This window comes from Mus musculus, chromosome 13 (genome assembly GCF_000001635.26).
Source record: "Mus musculus strain C57BL/6J chromosome 13, GRCm38.p6 C57BL/6J".
Classification (NCBI taxonomy): domain Eukaryota; kingdom Metazoa; phylum Chordata; class Mammalia; order Rodentia; family Muridae; genus Mus; species Mus musculus.
In genome coordinates, this window is record NC_000079.6 from 105150097 (window position 1) to 105167508 (window position 17412).

A 17412-nucleotide genomic window follows, 5' to 3' on the forward strand; every position below is an offset into this window, starting at 1 on the left:
AGATGAGATTAAGACTTCTGTCTCATGTGAGTTGACTTCCTTTATGGCTGTTTTGGTTTGGTAAGCCCAATTCCCGAGGTTCTGGCTTGAGAACATGGAAGCTGGCGATTTTCCACCCCAGCAGCTTTTGCTGTTTATCTGTGCCATTAAGCTAAATGTCCACTCTAGTGATTGAGACAAAACCAACATTTTACTTTTCCTAAGGATTTCTTATAAGCTGATTATTTTATTCCATTTGAAATATATTTTAACTACACAAATATAATCATACCCTGCCAGAAAAAATTTAGTAAAAAATCTCTTAGGATTTTATTGGTTCTAAAACAAATTTATCACACACACACACACACACACACACACACACATGTATAAAAAATAATGGCTCATGAACAGAAGTGGGCTTTTGGCAATAACATGAGTGGTGTATCAAATAATTGCTCAAACTTTCACTTCGATAGAGGCAGCAAGTTGTTTATAATATACTCCTTTCTTATTTTCTGCATGTGTCAAAAGAGGTCTCAGGAGTGTTCCAGGTTGGAAGTGACCCAGGCTTTAAAAAGCAATTCCAATTTTCAAGTCATTAATTAAATCTTGAGTAGATTTTCCACTGATAATAGCTTAAGAAATAACAGAGCACATCTCTTCCATGTATCTAAAATAAACACATTTAAAATTCATTTTATTTAGGGAGTAGCTCTTTCTTGATTATCTTTGTCCTTGTAGAAATGTTCAGGCTATCATGATGCTTTATGATATAACAAGGCATGGGGGCCAAGGAGCACCCCTGTCAAAGGCAGTGACCTTCCATAATTATGAGGCTGTCCTCAGGACCAAGGAGCCAACACATAATTATTATCAGGGAAAAGACAAAGTAGACAGTGGCCATATATGGGCAGTTCTGCAATGCTCTTTTGTCGGGCTGCACACAGACAGCCTGGTCTTCAGTGGAGCATAGGTCTTTGAACCCCTGGGAGGGGGACCCAATGGGTGACGATTTCCACCTACATGGGACAGAAGGCGTTTGATCATGTCTCCTGGACCTCTGGCTCCTGTTGAAGTTACAGCCCCCACAGCCCCACAGGAGAGGTGTATGACCATCAGTCACGAAGACAATGTCCCAAGCTTCTGGCATTCTGGCTAGACTCCACCCCCACAGGTACCTGACTATAGCCAGGTATGTTCCTCCCCATAATTACCTGACAACAGCAAGATAGCCCAGCCCACTATAAAAGGAGCTTCTTGGCCCCTCCTCACACTCTTTAAGCTCTCACCTTTCTTATTCTCATCTCTAGCCCTCCTTCTCTCCCCCCCTTCCCCCCTTTTTCCATGTGGCCATTTTTTTCTTTTATTTTATTGGGTATTTATTTCATTTACATTTCCAATGCTATCCCAAAAGTCCCACACACACTCCCCCCCCCCCCCACTTCTTGGCCCTGGTGTTCCCCTGTACTGGGGCATATAAAGTTTGCACAACTAATGGGCCTCTCTTTCCACTGATGGCCGACTAGGCCATTTTCTGATTCATATGCAGCTAGAGACACGAGCTCCAGGGGGGTACTGGTTAGTTCATATTGTTGTTCCACCTATAGGATTGCAGATCCCTTTAGCTCCTTGGGTACTTTCTCTAGCTCCTCCATTGGGGGCCCTGTGATCCATCCACTAGCTGACTGTGAGCATCCACTTCTGTGTTTGCTAGGCCCCGGCATAGTCTCACAAGAGACTAAACGCATGAAACTCAAGAAGAACGAAGACCAAAGTGTGCCCCTTCTTAGAATTGGGAACAAAACACCCATGGAAGGAGTTACAGAGACAAAGTTTGGAGCTGTGACGAAAGGATGGACCATCTAGAGACTGCCATATCTGGGGATCCATCCCATAATCAGCTTCCAAACGCTGACATCATTGCATACACTAGCAAGATTTTGCTGAAAGGGCCGGTCTTTCTCTTTCTACCTTCTCTCCTTCTCCCTGCCTTTGTACAATAAAGCCCTAAAACCATAGACAGTCTCTGCTCATCAAGGCCTGCTGTGCTTGAACGATGGGATAGGCTTTCCTCTATAGAGCTATGTCTAACCTCCTGCCAGAAGGCCTTCCTGTGCTCCAGCCATGGACCAGACCAAGGACTCTCAACCCATGTGGGAACCACACAGCGCCTCCCTCTCTCCTTGCCCTCCACCCTGGGGATGAACAAACCGCTGGGGGGTGGGGAGGGCTCATTCTGTTCTCAGCTCTTCTGCAGTGTCCAGCTGTGTCTGGGATGCCGGAGGCTGAGAACCTGGTACCTGGGGTTGCCCCTTGTCCACCACCCACTGAGCTGGGGTCAGTAGCCTCCCACAGCCAGACACCCACCTGGGGCCGCGTGGAAAGCGTGCAGCAGTCCTTCCACACGTCTGCCTGCCCAGAGCACCAGAATTCTGGCAGGACACAGATTTTCTCCCACTCCCCTTATTCCTCCACACCTACTACCCCACACTCTATAGGATTCCAGACAGCACCTCCACACAGACCCCTGCCAATAGTGCCCTTGGAGATGAGCTATGTGGCATGTCACATGGTATGGCCCTCACTGCTTTGCTTTTTGAAAATGAGGCAGGTAAGCTAAGATAATCTTTTTGAAGACGCATCTTGAGGTTCTTAGGCTCCTATATACTGTACTTCATAGGCTGTATCACATTTCCTATAGAATTGCTTGCTAGCCCAGTGAGTCTCAGACATCACTTTAAAGAAAAGACAACCAGTAGCAGGCCTACAGAAGCAAGGTTTGTGGTAAATGAAAAGCAAGAGGTTTCTTGCTTCCTCTTTAGTCTACATCCACAGTAAGAGTACAACTAGGCCAGCATACCAGGCTCCCAGTCTTCTTAATCGATCCTGCTTCATGGAGAAAGTGGATGTGAAGATTCTGTTGCTGAAATCCATGACAGGCAGAAAAAGATTCGAATTGAGAATCGGCTTTAGAAAAGCTTATTTCGCCTCACAGAGGCCACGCAAGGGCATCTGCTGCAGTGCAAGACACAGGAGGAGAGCAGGCAGCAGTGCTCCTCTGAGGCAGAGTTGAACAGAGGCCCAAACCATAGTTTTATTCCACTGATTTCTAAACTTCAGCCTTTCAGACTACCTATTCCTCTCCCTGGGGAGCGGGGGGTGGGGGGGGGGGAGGGGGGGAGGGAACAACACCCCTGCATTGCATGTATGTTGCGTTTATGTCTGTGCGCACATGCACATATTTCCCTTGTGTTTTCCTACAGTCAATATTTTTGTACCCTTCTATTTAAATAGTTTCATAAATAGCACCCTAGTTGGCTCTTTTAATTTGATGCTCATATTTGCTGTTCCCATTCTCCACTGCCTTTTCACATTGTTTTCCGATGGGTTAATCACATTGTATTGCCAGTTTCTCCACATTAGCTGTGCTTTTGATGATGTTAAACTTTGAACAGCTTCAAATTTACACACATTCACAAGATAGTGTGGCGATCCCATCTAGTCCATACTTGCTTTTCCTTATTATTAATATCTCATACTTGGGCACTACAAGACACAATTCATGGACCCGTGTTACCATGTTATTGTTATAGTCTATAATTCTAGTGTCTGCCAGCATGGACTTACATGCTTTCAGCTAAGATGGCGCATTGCATTTAGTCATTGTGTATTCTTAGTTCTACTGGCTGCGAGTTTCCCTTGTAGTAGTTCAGAGGACACTGCTCAGATACGGTGCAGAGTGCCTTTTACTCAAGGCTTGCTTGGTTGACTGGAGTTACACATTTAGGAGTGGACATACAAATTTCTCATAAAATATACATCTCTACTTGCTCACCTTCAATTTTCTTTGTGCAGTGACTCGAGGCAGTAAATGTACAAACCTGGTTCACTACAGCGTATGGTACTTTTATGAGACCATTGCAGCAGTTTAACGTCACCATTGCCTTGGCTGTGACTATATAGGTTTGTTTCCAGTGTGTCAGCTTAGTAGATATTGCTGCAGCTGAATTTAAAGAGGGAACATTTGCATATACTTAAACCTGCCTCCTGCTTCCTCCCTCCTGCTGAAGTCCCCTGCTTCCAACTGAAGTGGTTCCCACTGCTGTAAACGCCCCCTGCAGGTGAGTGCAGGTCTGCTGGATGCCCAAAATGGTGTTCATTTCATCTTGGACAGTCAGCAGGGTTTTTTGATTTTTTTTGTTTGTTGTTGTTGTTGCTCTCTTTTGTCATAGCGCACTAAATATGTCATTCAGTGTCTTCTGGCCCTGGCTTCTGTTTAGAGGCCAGTCACCTTCACTACTTGGTAGGGAACACTGTTTTCTCTGAGTGTCCTTGAGACAGACCTCTTGCCTTCCTGTTTTTTTTTTTTTTTCTTTTGGTTTTTCGAGACAGGGTTTCTCTGTATAGCCCTGGCTGTCCTGGAACTCACTTTGTAGACCAGGCTGGTCTTGAACTCAGAAATCCTCCTGACTCTGCCTCCTGAGTGAGTGCTGGGATTAAAGGCACGCACCACCATGCCTGGCTCTTGCCTTCCAGCTTTGGCAGCTTTGAGCATGCCTTCTCTGGGTGTGGCTTTCATTATGGCTTGCTGAGTTTTAGCCACATATGTTGATGTCTTTTATCAGGGCTTGGAAATTTTTGACACTGAGTTTGTCTGATACTGTTTCCTGTCTAATCTCTTCAGGGACATCAACCACATTATGTGCTGTCCATATTGCTGCTCAACTTCTCTAACACATTTTTCATAAACATATATATATATATATATTGAAAAATATATTGAAAACATCATGCACCAAAATAAACCAGAATCGCATCATGGTTATGGAATGCCTGCTTTATAATTTGCACAGTCTTCATTATATAATTTTAAAAAGATTATTTTTATTTCATGTGTATGAGTGTTTGAATGTGTGTGGTTGGGTGCGTGTGTGTGAACACCTGCATATGTGTGTGTATCATATGCCTGTAGTTCTTGCAGAGGCCAGAAAGCATCAACTCCCTTGGAACTTGGGTTATAAAAGGTTATGAACTACTATGTAAGTGCTAGGGACCAAACCAGGATCCTCCCTGAGAGCATCCAGTGAGTGTTCTTCACCATGGAGCATCTCCAGCTGTGGCTCGATTAGTAATCCCCTCTCTTTTACCTAGCCTGTTTTTCCATATTTTTCTTCATCATAATGAACTAGAACAGAGGCCATTTGTTTATTTATACTTTCTATGTCATGGCTTCATGGGAACAAGTTCTAGTAGCTCAGGGTTTTTCTACTGATTTTCCCACAGGATGTGAAGATGAGATTCTCTGGGTGAGAGAGGCCAGTGCTTTAGTTGAATCCCATTACCTATTTGGCATATGTATATGTATATGCATATGTATATGTATTATATATACACATATATATTATATGTGTGTGTTTCTATTATGTGTCTTAGAAAGCTACCTCAGTTTATATCAGTTTCTCAGTTTGTCAAAACACACATTTGTGCTAGCAAAAAAAATAAAAATTAAAAATCTTGCCCTTCGCCAGTTTGTTCACAGTAATGTCAATGACATGCTGCCTTCTAGGTACACTCTGTGAGGCGTCCCTTTTGACCTGTGCCCGTTCTCTTGACGCCTCCAACATCATCATACTGACAGATCTGCAAGCAATCAGACAGAGGAACTGGAAGAGTCACTCTGCCTTCTGAGCAGGCTTCTAGAGCTGGCCTGGCTCTCTGCAGATGCCTGTGAGGAAACTGGCTTTGTGTCTGGTTTCCAGTCAGAGGACGGAGTCCACACAGCTATCAGAACCCCTGAAGACTTCTCTCACTGCTGCAGACCTCTCACCCTGCGGCAAGAATGATCTTCACTTACTTCCTAGGTCCAGAAAATATAAACAGTGATGTACACAAGCAGCAACATTAGCTTTTCTGGTGTAGGTGCTGTTGTCTCTCGATGAGGGGGTGTCTCTCAGCGTGGGGGTGTCTCTCAGCGTGGGGGTGTCTCTCAGCGTGGGGGTGTCTCTCAGCGTGGGGGTGTCTCTCAGCGTGGGGGTGTCTCTCAATGTGGGGGTGTCTCTCAGCGTGGGGGTGTCTCTCAATGTGGGGGTGTCTCTCAATGTGGGGTGTCTCTCAGCGTGGGGGTGTCTCTCAATGTGGGGGTGTCTCTCAGCGTGGGGGTGTCTCTCAACGTGGGGGTGTCTCTCAACATGGGGGTGTCTCTCAATGTGGGGGTGTCTCTCAGCGTGGGGGTGTCTCTCAGCGTGGGGGTGTCTCTCAATGTGGGGGTGTCTCTCAGCGTGGGGGTGTCTCTCAACGTGGGGGTGTCTCTCAACATGGGGGTGTCTCTCAATGTGGGGGTGTCTCTCAGCGTGGGGGTGTCTCTCAGCAGGGGGTGTCTCTCAGCGTGGGGGTGTCTCTCAGCAGGGGGTATCTCTCAGCGTGGGGGTGTCTCTCAGCGTGGGGGTGTCTCTCAATGTGGGGGTGTCTCTCAGCGTGGGGGTGTCTCTCAATGAACCAGAACTTTTGCCGAGAATGAACTTCACAGCTCTGGTGTATTGTTTATGAATGTGCATTTTTGGCATTTACCATTTCCTCAGCACTGGCACTGAGAATGACGGCTTTACATCCTTGATCCCAATCATACCGTGCTTAGAAACACAACTTTCCGCTGTTTGGTATCAGCAGCAAGAAGCTCAGCTTCTGTCTGCCACGCTCTTCCCTGGGGCTTGTAGCTGCCTTTGGTTTTGTGTTCATAAGCTGGGCCCTCATCCCTCTAAGAAAGCCTCATCTACCCGCGCTGTCTCTGTTCCTGTGGAACATGTGCGATCGATGCTCTTCCAGTGCTGGAGTGGGAGAGGGCTCACCCGTTCCCATTTCCTCTTTATAGCATGTCTCAAACATGTCACAGGTCCACAGCACATAAGAGGGCTGCCACGTTTACATAAAATGTTCCAATTATTGGCAAACACCTAGAATAACTGGTAGCAAGAGCAGAGACCCATCTGTACCCTCCGAGTATGTTCCTGCTGCTTGCTTATCTCCACATGCCAGGGCTGAGTACCTACCACCACACCTGTGTATTCTGCACACCATGACTACAACATAAAATACAGCACACTCTCCTAGCATCATCTCAGTTAATACAACCAGCTCACTGAAGCCCCACCTCCAGGAACATGCATGTTTTCCTGTGTGATTCCCAGTGCACGTCTCCTTCACTGCTTCAGTAGGGCTGTCTCATATTGGGAATCTTTAGAAAACCTGAATAATTATGAAGTTCTTTTTACGTCAAATGACATTGCTTATTGGCATCAACAGTTATGTTTGAGCTTGAATGTGATGAATTCATGTAGCTTTCCTTTGAAGTACAATAACCTACTTATCAGTATTTTATACATTTGACCATTTCATGTGGTGAGCGGTCTACACTGCACTTAGGGAAAGCATTGGTACAGCTCATTGTATAGAACTATGAACTGTGGGCCACGGTCAATAATAATTTTTCCCACAAGAATTTGTCTTTTTGTGCTAATTTCAGAGGTCTGTGGTTAATGGGTTTATTTTTGAAGTGTGCACATAGGTAAGCAAATACGTATTATATACTGTTTTAAAATTCAGGCAGCATTTTCTACCAATATGCAACTTCATAGGCAACCAAGCAAATCCTATAAATGTGAAACAGAGCACTGCTGGCTTTTGTGAGTGCTGTGCTGTGCATCACTTGTGAGTGTGTGGGGTGAGTGTGGGCAACGCAGGCAGGGAAGGGGGAAAAGGATCAAGAGACGAAAATCTTGTTGGAAATTTTCAAAGTAGTAGCTATGAAGAGATATTTAGATAAAATGCACAATTATATTAAAACGTATAATGTCTCATAAGCTTAAGGTAGAAACAAACAGGGCTTTCATTTTTAGTTCACTGTCTAGTTGAAATATTTACCTTTAGACACAGATCATGCTTTCAGTGGCCCAATATCAGAATTACAATGAGAACTTTGAAAATGAATGGGAGTAACAGGGATAGATGTGAGCTAGCCCTACATCTCTTATGATAACATCATGACTCATTTACCACTTCCAGGCCTCACACGGACAGTTAGTTTATCAGCATCCAACTGGTATCATTTTGCCTCTCTGGCATCTCTGGAACTGGCTCTTGAAATCCTTAGGAATAGTCAAAGGAACGCCCTTGAGCTATTGCATGAGTCTGTCTATGGATGAACAGTCATATAGGAGAATGCTACACTAAGACAGATCAGCCAAAGAGAGGGAGCTGTAAGGCAGCAGATTTCCATTCAATGCAGACTTTTATCTGTAGAGTTGTTAAAATGGAACAGCTTCTTCTGAAAGGTGCTGACCTCCCTGTCACCCATGTGACAAGCAGAGACTAGATGTCTACCTCCAAGTGTGATAGCTGAGGCAGTCTATGCAGCTGCTGTCAAGCTACTTTACCCATCCTCTAACCCATCAGAATTCTATATAACAGTGGGAATCTATTTCTCAACTTGTTTCTAAAGTAGCATATGATGCTGTGGGCCTTGCTATGGGATTGGCTGCTTTAAAGGTCAATGTAAGTGACACTGGTGAGAACAGAACCAGACTCTATCAGAATAGAAAGGAAAGGAACTTCAGAATTCGTAGTTTTTCTCCATAGTGTTCCCATGAATGAAGCTGTTGCCGATTAGAGTAGCTGTAAAGGCAACTGTACCTTTCAGTTAGAAGCCAAAGCACACTGCAAGTCTCTGATTCCCCCTTTAACATTCTGCAAAGGTGATTTCTAGCCTACATTTAAACTCATGCTTTTTGACCAAGCACGTGTGCTGGTGTTTTCTATTACAGACAAGCAATCTTTTCCGTGCGGGTATTCTTTGCTTTACCCCAGACATGTTTGTTCTTGTGGATGCAATCTAACACCTTCAGAACAACTGATCACCAAACAGCACTGTTCCTTAGGCTTTCTGAGAAATGGATACATCTGTCCTGTTTACATCTCTGACCTCTGCGTTTTACGTGACCAACAAAATCAGGGCATGGGATCCTAACTTTTAGCTGGTTGTTTTAGAATTCTTTCACTTAAGTATAGTTAGTAAAAGAATTCAATATGGAGCTTCTTTATATTTTTCTATGGTGAGGAGATTTAAATACAAATTATCAGATAGCTTCCATCTGCCCAAATATGTGAGTATGTTACACAGAAGTACAAGCATCATTTTGAATAGTTCTCCCTCACACACATATACGAGTGGGTTCTGGAGGACTAGCTTAATATGACTGAAAACCTTGTCAGTTTGACACTATTAAGGTGGAACACTATAAAGGAAACTATTGCCTAGAAATGGAAGGTACCTCACAGGGACATCTATGACCGTCAGCTGGTCAGCACAGCTGGACTTGCTAAAGCACACTTTTGTTTTATACTCTACTAGACTATCTGCATTTCTTTTCAGGAAATATTATTGGTTATATATATAAATACACAAAGTGTATGTTTGTGAGAAGAAAGTGATTAGAAAGATGTCTGCTTATTTAGTACAGATCATTTCATAAGCTACAAAGGAATGTGCCAATGATGAAAATGTTGAGTTCAAAATAGTTGATGTGAGTTGCTGTGGTTAGGAAACTTGCAACAAAGTTATATTTTCACCCGGAAACATTAATATTTAGATCTAGAGGTTGGAATGTTTATTTTCTCTCACAAGCTCCCTCTTCTTACCCCATCTCTTTCTTTCTAAACCAAATTCAGAAATGAAGCTGGACTGTAACTTCTTAGGGAGCCTTTGAACACAGCACAGGTGGCGTGGGGTGTGGAATTGTGTGGTGTAACCATAAGACCATAGCCAACTTGTCTTAAAGGAACCTGCTTTGTACAAAATGTGATTTCAGGTGAAAGTAATTAGGAATGAAGGGTAAAAATTACATTAGAGGAAAACTTATGCCCTTAAATAACACAGTAAAAAGGTTAAAAGTTATCATCTTCTGGATCATCTTAGTAAAGAACAAAAAGAAAAATAAGTCCAACGGGAATAGGGGAAAGTTAAGCAGAAGGCAATAAGAGACAAAGTAAAGGCATGATAACTCAGTAAGAAGTGATAATCTAAATGAGCCAAAAAGCATTTGTAAGTAATGTGAACTCACCAACAGCATTAGTTATGGATATACAGCCACCAGATGGAGTAAGATATATTAAAATATAGAAACAATTTTATTGCAATAAACTTGAAAGTAGGAAAAAACATTCCTTAACAAAAAGATACACTCTTAGAAAGGCAAATGTAAAATTCTGAAATGTTAACCAAATATAGCAGTATGCAAAATGATCATCTAGATGTATCCGTGGCGCAGAGCAGGAATCCACACAGGGAAATCGGCTGTAGTCCAGTAGGGGAGCACTGTGTACTGTGCACTGAGAGACTGGAGGGAGAGCTGTGTGTGTGTTTCTTGAGGCACACAAAACAGTCTCAGACGTAAAACTTTGTTAACAAAGCAGGAGACTGCAGAGGGGACAACGTTTCTTGCAAGGGGTGCAGGCTCCAAGCATAACACTTACACTCTGTGGTAAATATTTAACATGGCCCTATAAAAATCTGGGAGGTGCATTTTTTTTCATTTTTGTTTGTTTTGTTTAAGATCAGACAGGAGTACTAGATCATAAAGTCTGGCAAGGAAACAGAAAAAAAGTAAGTGCCCTAGATTTCAAGATGCTCTATCACTAGTAAAGACAACCATAGAATTGTTTTATTGAAAGTACCCAGTGACTTAATTAGAAGACTTAGTCAGTCAGGTTGTTAGGTAGGAAGAAATTATCTCATATTCAACAATATTTTTATAAATCAGTAGTTCATAAATGATCTTAAACCCAATGATACTGTAAAATAAATATTTGTGGAAAGCGAGTTACCGCTTCAAAAGGAGATGTGAACCTCGTGCAAACAGAGTGTAAGAGGTGGCTCTAGAAGAAAGCCTCAATGTGAAAGTTAAAGAAAAATGCAGTAAACAGAGAAAAATATCCAAGGGAGAACCTCCTGACCTTGGACAAGACAGAATTTTAAAATTAAAATCTACAGCATAAATGATGAAACACTGTGGATTTAATTACATCAAAGTGAAGAGATCTCATACCGAAGGGCAACACGTACAACCTTTTTATGTCATGATAATGCGGTAATATATTTCTAGTGTCTACCCAATGGAGAATATTAACATTGATAATGAGTAGAACAAAAAGCATAAGAAACCCTGGAGAATCGAGGGGAGGGGGTAGCAGCCCAATTAGAAAGAGAATCTAGATAGTCTTACGAGTCCTCCAAAAGACAAGGCAAACTTTAACAGATCTCAAACTGTTAGTGATCACAAAATGGAAACCAAAATAATGACTGAGGCCTCACCTGCCAACAGCTGTCATCTGTCATAGTCCCTGGCTTTTCCAAATGCTAACTAGAGCTATCACCCTGGCCAATCAGGGCTGACAGCACTGTTTCCACAGGCAGATTTGAACTCTGTGACCCAGACTGCTGCTCCTGAGTCTACACAGCAGTAAATACTCTCATGGTCTACGCTAAGATATTCTGTGAAGTGTTATTTTAGTGGTAGCAGGCTGGGAGTGTTAGATTCCAGTGAGTGAACACACTGATAGAACTTGGCAGATGCACACTTTGACAGAGGCCTAAGGAGGAGTCACACATTGGAAACACTAGGGTGGCTCAGAACATCAGGGAAACATGCAATACAGGAACCTTTCTGTTTAAAAACAAAACAGTGTATGCGAAGAAAGTACTATCCCTTATATAAGACTATAAACAAAAAATGAATATTAAATAAATCCAGTACAACGGGCTTGCTGAGTGACAAGAAGGGGACAGGAAGCTGGAGGGAAGTTAAAAGGAAAGGAGAGCATGTGGTCTAGCAGTGACAGGTACTTTGCATGGGGGGAGTTTGGCCATTTTCTGCATGCAAGGCTCAAAAGCAGGGAAGAGACCAATGATAAAGCTAGTATAGAGGGGCCAAAGAAGTGGACATTCAGGAAGGAAGTCATCTAACTGATTATAGAAGAGTGAAATAAGGAAGTCATCTAACTGATTACAGGAAGATTATAGGAAGAGATGGGCCGTAGCATTAATGGGTAGGAAGTTATTGCTGTTGACTTTCAATTCTCCCCAAATTATTTATGTTGATATTAGAATGTATGTATATATGTATGCATGCATATATGTATATATGCATGTATTCTTGTATGTATCTGTGTTTCTATTATCTATCTATCTATCTATCTATCTATCTATCTATCTATCTATCTACCTACCTACCTACCTATCCATCCATCCATCCATCCATCCATCCATCCATCCATCCATCCATCAATCCATCTATCTATCTACAGTATTGGGGACTGAACCTAGTACCTCTTGTATGCTAGGTTAGTGCTCCACCAAAGTCTAAGCACAGTTTAGATATTTAATAGCAGTACCCTATTCCTCCAATTTAACAAAGTTTTTCATGAAGCTTTACAAGATGATTCTAAAGTTCGTTTGAATGAGCAAAGGATGAAAAACGGCCAATATACCCTTGAAGGAACACAAGCTGGAAGAGGGAACATTAAAACATAATAATTTTAGTTTTGAGACAGTACAGTATTGTCGGAGAGACAGACAGACACATGGATCCCAATCAAGCTCTAGAAATGCCCCCCCCCCCGAAATTTGTATGTTATTCCATATTAGTGGAGAAGTGATGAATTGTTTTTAAAAAGTGGGGGTGGGAAGGATTATCAAAACTCATAGAAAACTGGATTCCTATTTGTAAAAAATGATATTAAAGAGTACTATAGCCGGGCGTGGTGGCTCACGCCTTTAATCCCAGCACTCAGGAGGCAGAGGCAGGTGGATTTCTGAGTTTGAGCCCAGCCTGGTCTACAAAGTGAGTTCCAGGACAGCCAGGGCTATATAGAGAAACCCTGTCTTGAAAAACCAAAAAGAGTACTATAATTCCATAGTTTTTAAAAACTAAAACATTTAAAGGAAAAAATCTTAATGATCTGGGGAAAAGTAATTTTTAAAATAGTATATACACTAGAAAGGTAAGAACAAAAAATGAAGAACTATAATGAACTATAATGTACTGAAAGACTCCATAAATTGAAAAACACAAAGCTATATTAAGATGATAGCCAGAAACATAATTAGTGGAAACGTAGCAGCTAGTATTGCAAAGCCAACCAAGTAGGAAATAAATAAGCACCTCAAAGAAGAAGCTCAAGGAACTTCTTCAAGTGATTCAGATGTTCTTATTAAATATTCTGGGTCTGGGGTATCCTTTGTAGCAATAAGTTAAACTCCATGCTATTAAAATAAACATAAACTTTTATGATTTTCTAAGAGTTTTCAAAGTCATCATCAGCATATAGTAATAATTTATAATATTTTATTATTATGAGATTAAAAAAGATTGATTTGTGGTACCAACAGAGGTCAGGGGAATCCCTGAAGGCAATTTTCTCCTTTAACTGCTTTGTCTTTGTCTTCCATCACTTGTGGGGAGGATGTGGTTTGTCCTGGCTCCTTTGACACCAGAGGTCCTGCCCTGAGTGCTCTACAGTGCTGCTTCTTGTCTCTAGCAGTTTTAGCTGATAAGCCCAGGTGTAGCTTTCTTTGAACATAGCTAGCTTGGGTTCATTATTATTCTTGCCTGTGGCTGGGCATCTTTCATACGCTCTGGAAGCCCTTGGCTATTATCTATCTCTCCCCTTTGACATCTAACTCCATCCCTTTTAGGAACTCCACCGCCAATCTCTTTATTCTTCCCGTTCCTTCTTTTTATCTGCACGTCACCTTAAATATTTTTACTCCCTTGTATCCAGACTTTCAAATGTCCCTAATACATGTTTAATTTATAACCTAAAAAAAGATTGTAGCCATAAACATAATTAGTGGAAAAAGTAGCAGATAGTATTGCAAAGCCAACCAATAGCAAACAAGTGGGAAATGAGCACCTCAGAGAAGAAACTCAAGGATCACTATGAAAGGACAAGGCTGTATCCAGCCTCCATCAACAATCATAATGATGCGAATTTAAACTGAGGTGAGGCTGGGGGATGTAGCTCAGTGGTAGAACACTTGTCTAGCGTGCACAAGGCCCTGGGTTAACAGTGCCAGCAGTGCGCCAGCACACACATGCTCACACTCAGCACACACAAGCTCAATGCAGCGCTAGCTGGTCTTGCAGATAACCTGACTTTCATTCTCATCAACTAAATGGTGGTTCAAACCTGCTTGTAACTTCACTTCCAGGGAATACAAGTCTCTCTCTGGCTTCCACAGGTACCAGGCACACATGTGGTACAAAGACAACACATGCAGGCAAAACACTCAAATAAAATTAAAAAGATAATAAACCAAACTACAGAACTTCCGGTGAGAATTTACTTTATAGGCATCAGACTAACAAAATCTAAAGGACTGAAAATTGTAAATGTGGCTGACAGAGGTGGTGACAAGCCAGGGTGTCCACATAGGGAGGACACTGATGTAGGTGACTGAGTGTAGGTTTACTCTCATGTGACCATCAAGCTGCTCTGAGCACATAGTCCAGAGGAGCTCTTATGACCCAGGAAAACGTAGGCATTTATAGCAGTGTTACAAAGACTGACACAACTTGGGCGTTCTACTGTCCTTCACTAGAGGATGGGTACATTTGGTATAGCCACAGAACTGGCCACAGTTCAGGAACAAAGCTCTTTACTGAAATAGATCAATTTCAGAAACCAAATAATGAGTGACAAAGCAAGTTTAGAATATACATATTTGTTATCAATGCAAAAGTGTAAAAGCAAGTATAAATAACACTGGTATTATATATATATATGTATGCTGGCATAAAAATGATAAATCTGAGTCACTGAGATGGCTCAGCAGCTGAAGGCAACCACAGTCAGGCATGATGACCTGGGTTTGATTCCTAGGACCCACAGGTGAAAGCCTCGCCTCCCCACCCCCTCCCTTTCCAGGATAGCAGGAGGTCAAGGAAAGGGAACGAGGAAGGTGCTTTGGGATGCTCTGTGGGCTAGAAGTGTAGTTCATGATAAAAATCCTATGCAGGGATTTTCAGGCCTGACCTTAGGCCATTACAGAGAATTCTCCTGCTGGGTTCTGCAGAAGCTGCCCTTTGTATGGCAGACTTGGTGACAGTGGTGCAGTAGGGTCTCTGTAGGGTTGGCAGGCTGGTCCCATGACCCAGTTGCTCATGCTTTCATGCAGGCATACTGATTCCCTTCCTTGATCCCTTTCTTTCCTTTCCTTTCCTTTCCTTTCCTTTCCTTTCCTTTCCTTTCCTTCCCCTTCCCCTTCCCCTTCCCCTTCCCCTTCCCCTTCCCTTCCCATTCTCCTTCCCCTTCCTCTCTCTTTCTCTCTCTCCTAGATTGAAGATATTCTACCTCTAACACAACTCAGTACCTAAGTCCCCCCCTCCCCCTCCCCCCGCAACTCCTCTCTCTGTTTGACCCCAGGGCCCATAAACTGCCGGAGCCTCTTGTCTAGGGCTCTTTCAACAGCAAGCCAACCCCTATATTGTCTCTGTCCCACCCGGTCCTGGACACAACACTGTTCTATAGAGGAAAGATAAATGGGCATGTCCTATGGTTTTGGACTCTTGTTTACGCTACTGGAGACGTGAAGTTTGGTTCTTTCCTCGTGGCTTGCTGCTGTACTTGGCTGGCTACCAGCTGCTCAGCTCTTCTACCACTTGGCTGAATTGGTGGCAGTGATGTATTTCTTAAGTTGGGTGATGTAATAAAGCTACTTTGAACTTTCTCCACAAAAGTGTATTAAGAATTAAGTTTGGAAGAAATCAACTGCTTATTCATCTGGTGTCTGACAATCTGAGGAAAAGTAAGATGCAGAAGATGCAGAGGGACACTGGGGATTGTGTGGAACAGACAGCAACATAAAAAAGCAAGATGTTGTCTACAGAGGGGCCCTATGGGGCTGTCTGCTAAGTCAGGTCAGAAAGTTGACCCTCACTCTGTGTGCCTCAAACTCTGTGACTGAGCTGTACTGTCCACCCATAGAAGCAACTGGATGTGAACATTTCTTACTCTTTCATTCTATACATCTTAATTCTGAAGAAGAAGAAGAAGGAGGAGGAGAAGGAGGAGAAGAAGAAGAAGGAGGAGAAGGAGGAGAAGGAGGAGAAGGAGGAGGAGGAGGAGAAGGAGAAGGAGGAGGAGGAGAAAAGAAGGAGAAGGAGAGAAGAAGAAGAAGAAGAAGAAGAAGAAGAAGAAGAAGAAGAAGAAGAAGAAGAAGAAAAAGAAAGAAAGAAAGAAAGAAAGAAAGAAAGAAAGAAAGAAAGAAAGAAAGAACGAAGGAAGAAGAAGAGAGGAGGAGGAGCAGCAGCAGCAGCAGCAGCAGCAGCCATCCCTGCCCAGTGCTGCTTAAAACCTTCACTTCAAATGCAATAGAGTTTGCATACAATTTGTTTTTTGCCTCAACCATACAAACTCTGCATGCATATGTCCTAGTCTCTTATTTGCTGAACAGATATGCTTGACCTTAAGTAGCTCTCCATGGTCCCTGGTCCCTGGTCCCTGGTCCCTAAGAACACAGTTACCCTATTTGGATGTTTCCTATCGGGCCTCGTGAATGATAAGTGGTATGCAGAGGCCTCAGGAGTGACACAGTGGGTAAAGTGCTTGCTATGAAAGCATGGGAGCTGAGTTTTGATCCCCAGAACTCAAGTAAAAGCTAGGGATAGTAGGATGTCCAGTGCTGTAAAGAGAGGAGAGAGAGGGAGAGAGGGAGAGAGAGAGAGAGAGAGAGAGAGAACACGAACCTCCTAGGGGTGCACCGGCAAGCCTGACCATCTAAAACAGCAGTTCAAGTCTCACTGAACTCCAAAACCGGTGGAGACAGATAAAGGAAGACACTTGGCATTGATCTGTGACCTCCACCTTCATACAATCAGGGCTGAGTTCATTTCATACACAGGTACACACATGTGCCCCCCTCCCCCATGAACTCACACAACACACACATGTGTGTACATACTCAAACAGTAAACACCAAGACTGCATAATGGTTCATGTTCTGTCAGATAACACTTTTATAAAACACTAAATTAAATTCCGTGTTTATATTGTATGGCTATGCAGTAACACCTTCTCGAAACTGAAGTAGAGGTCTGAGACTGCCTTACATTTTGATAGTTGTTTACATGGTGCCATTAGCTATAATGTATACTGTGCTTTCATGTTAGCTAATTTGATCTTTACCATGTCCATATAATTAGGTACATATTAATTTTTTATTTTTCATATAGATATTCCTTTTCTTCATATGTACTTGTAGCTTTTTACAAAGACATTATTACCGAAATTCCCGAAAGTGACTGATGTAGAGACTGGCATTTCTGACTAGGAAGCCGCTGGGAGCCCTTGCCTGGACACGCCCACCAGACAGCTTTGGTT

General features: G+C 42.8%; 1 protein-coding gene across 13 annotated transcripts in view; it reads right to left on the reverse strand.

The window, feature by feature from the left end:
• Rnf180 (ring finger protein 180) overlaps nucleotides 1–17412 on the reverse strand; it is a 164252-nt gene that overhangs the window by 19530 nt on the left and 127310 nt on the right. The gene's annotated exons all lie outside the window — the stretch shown is intronic.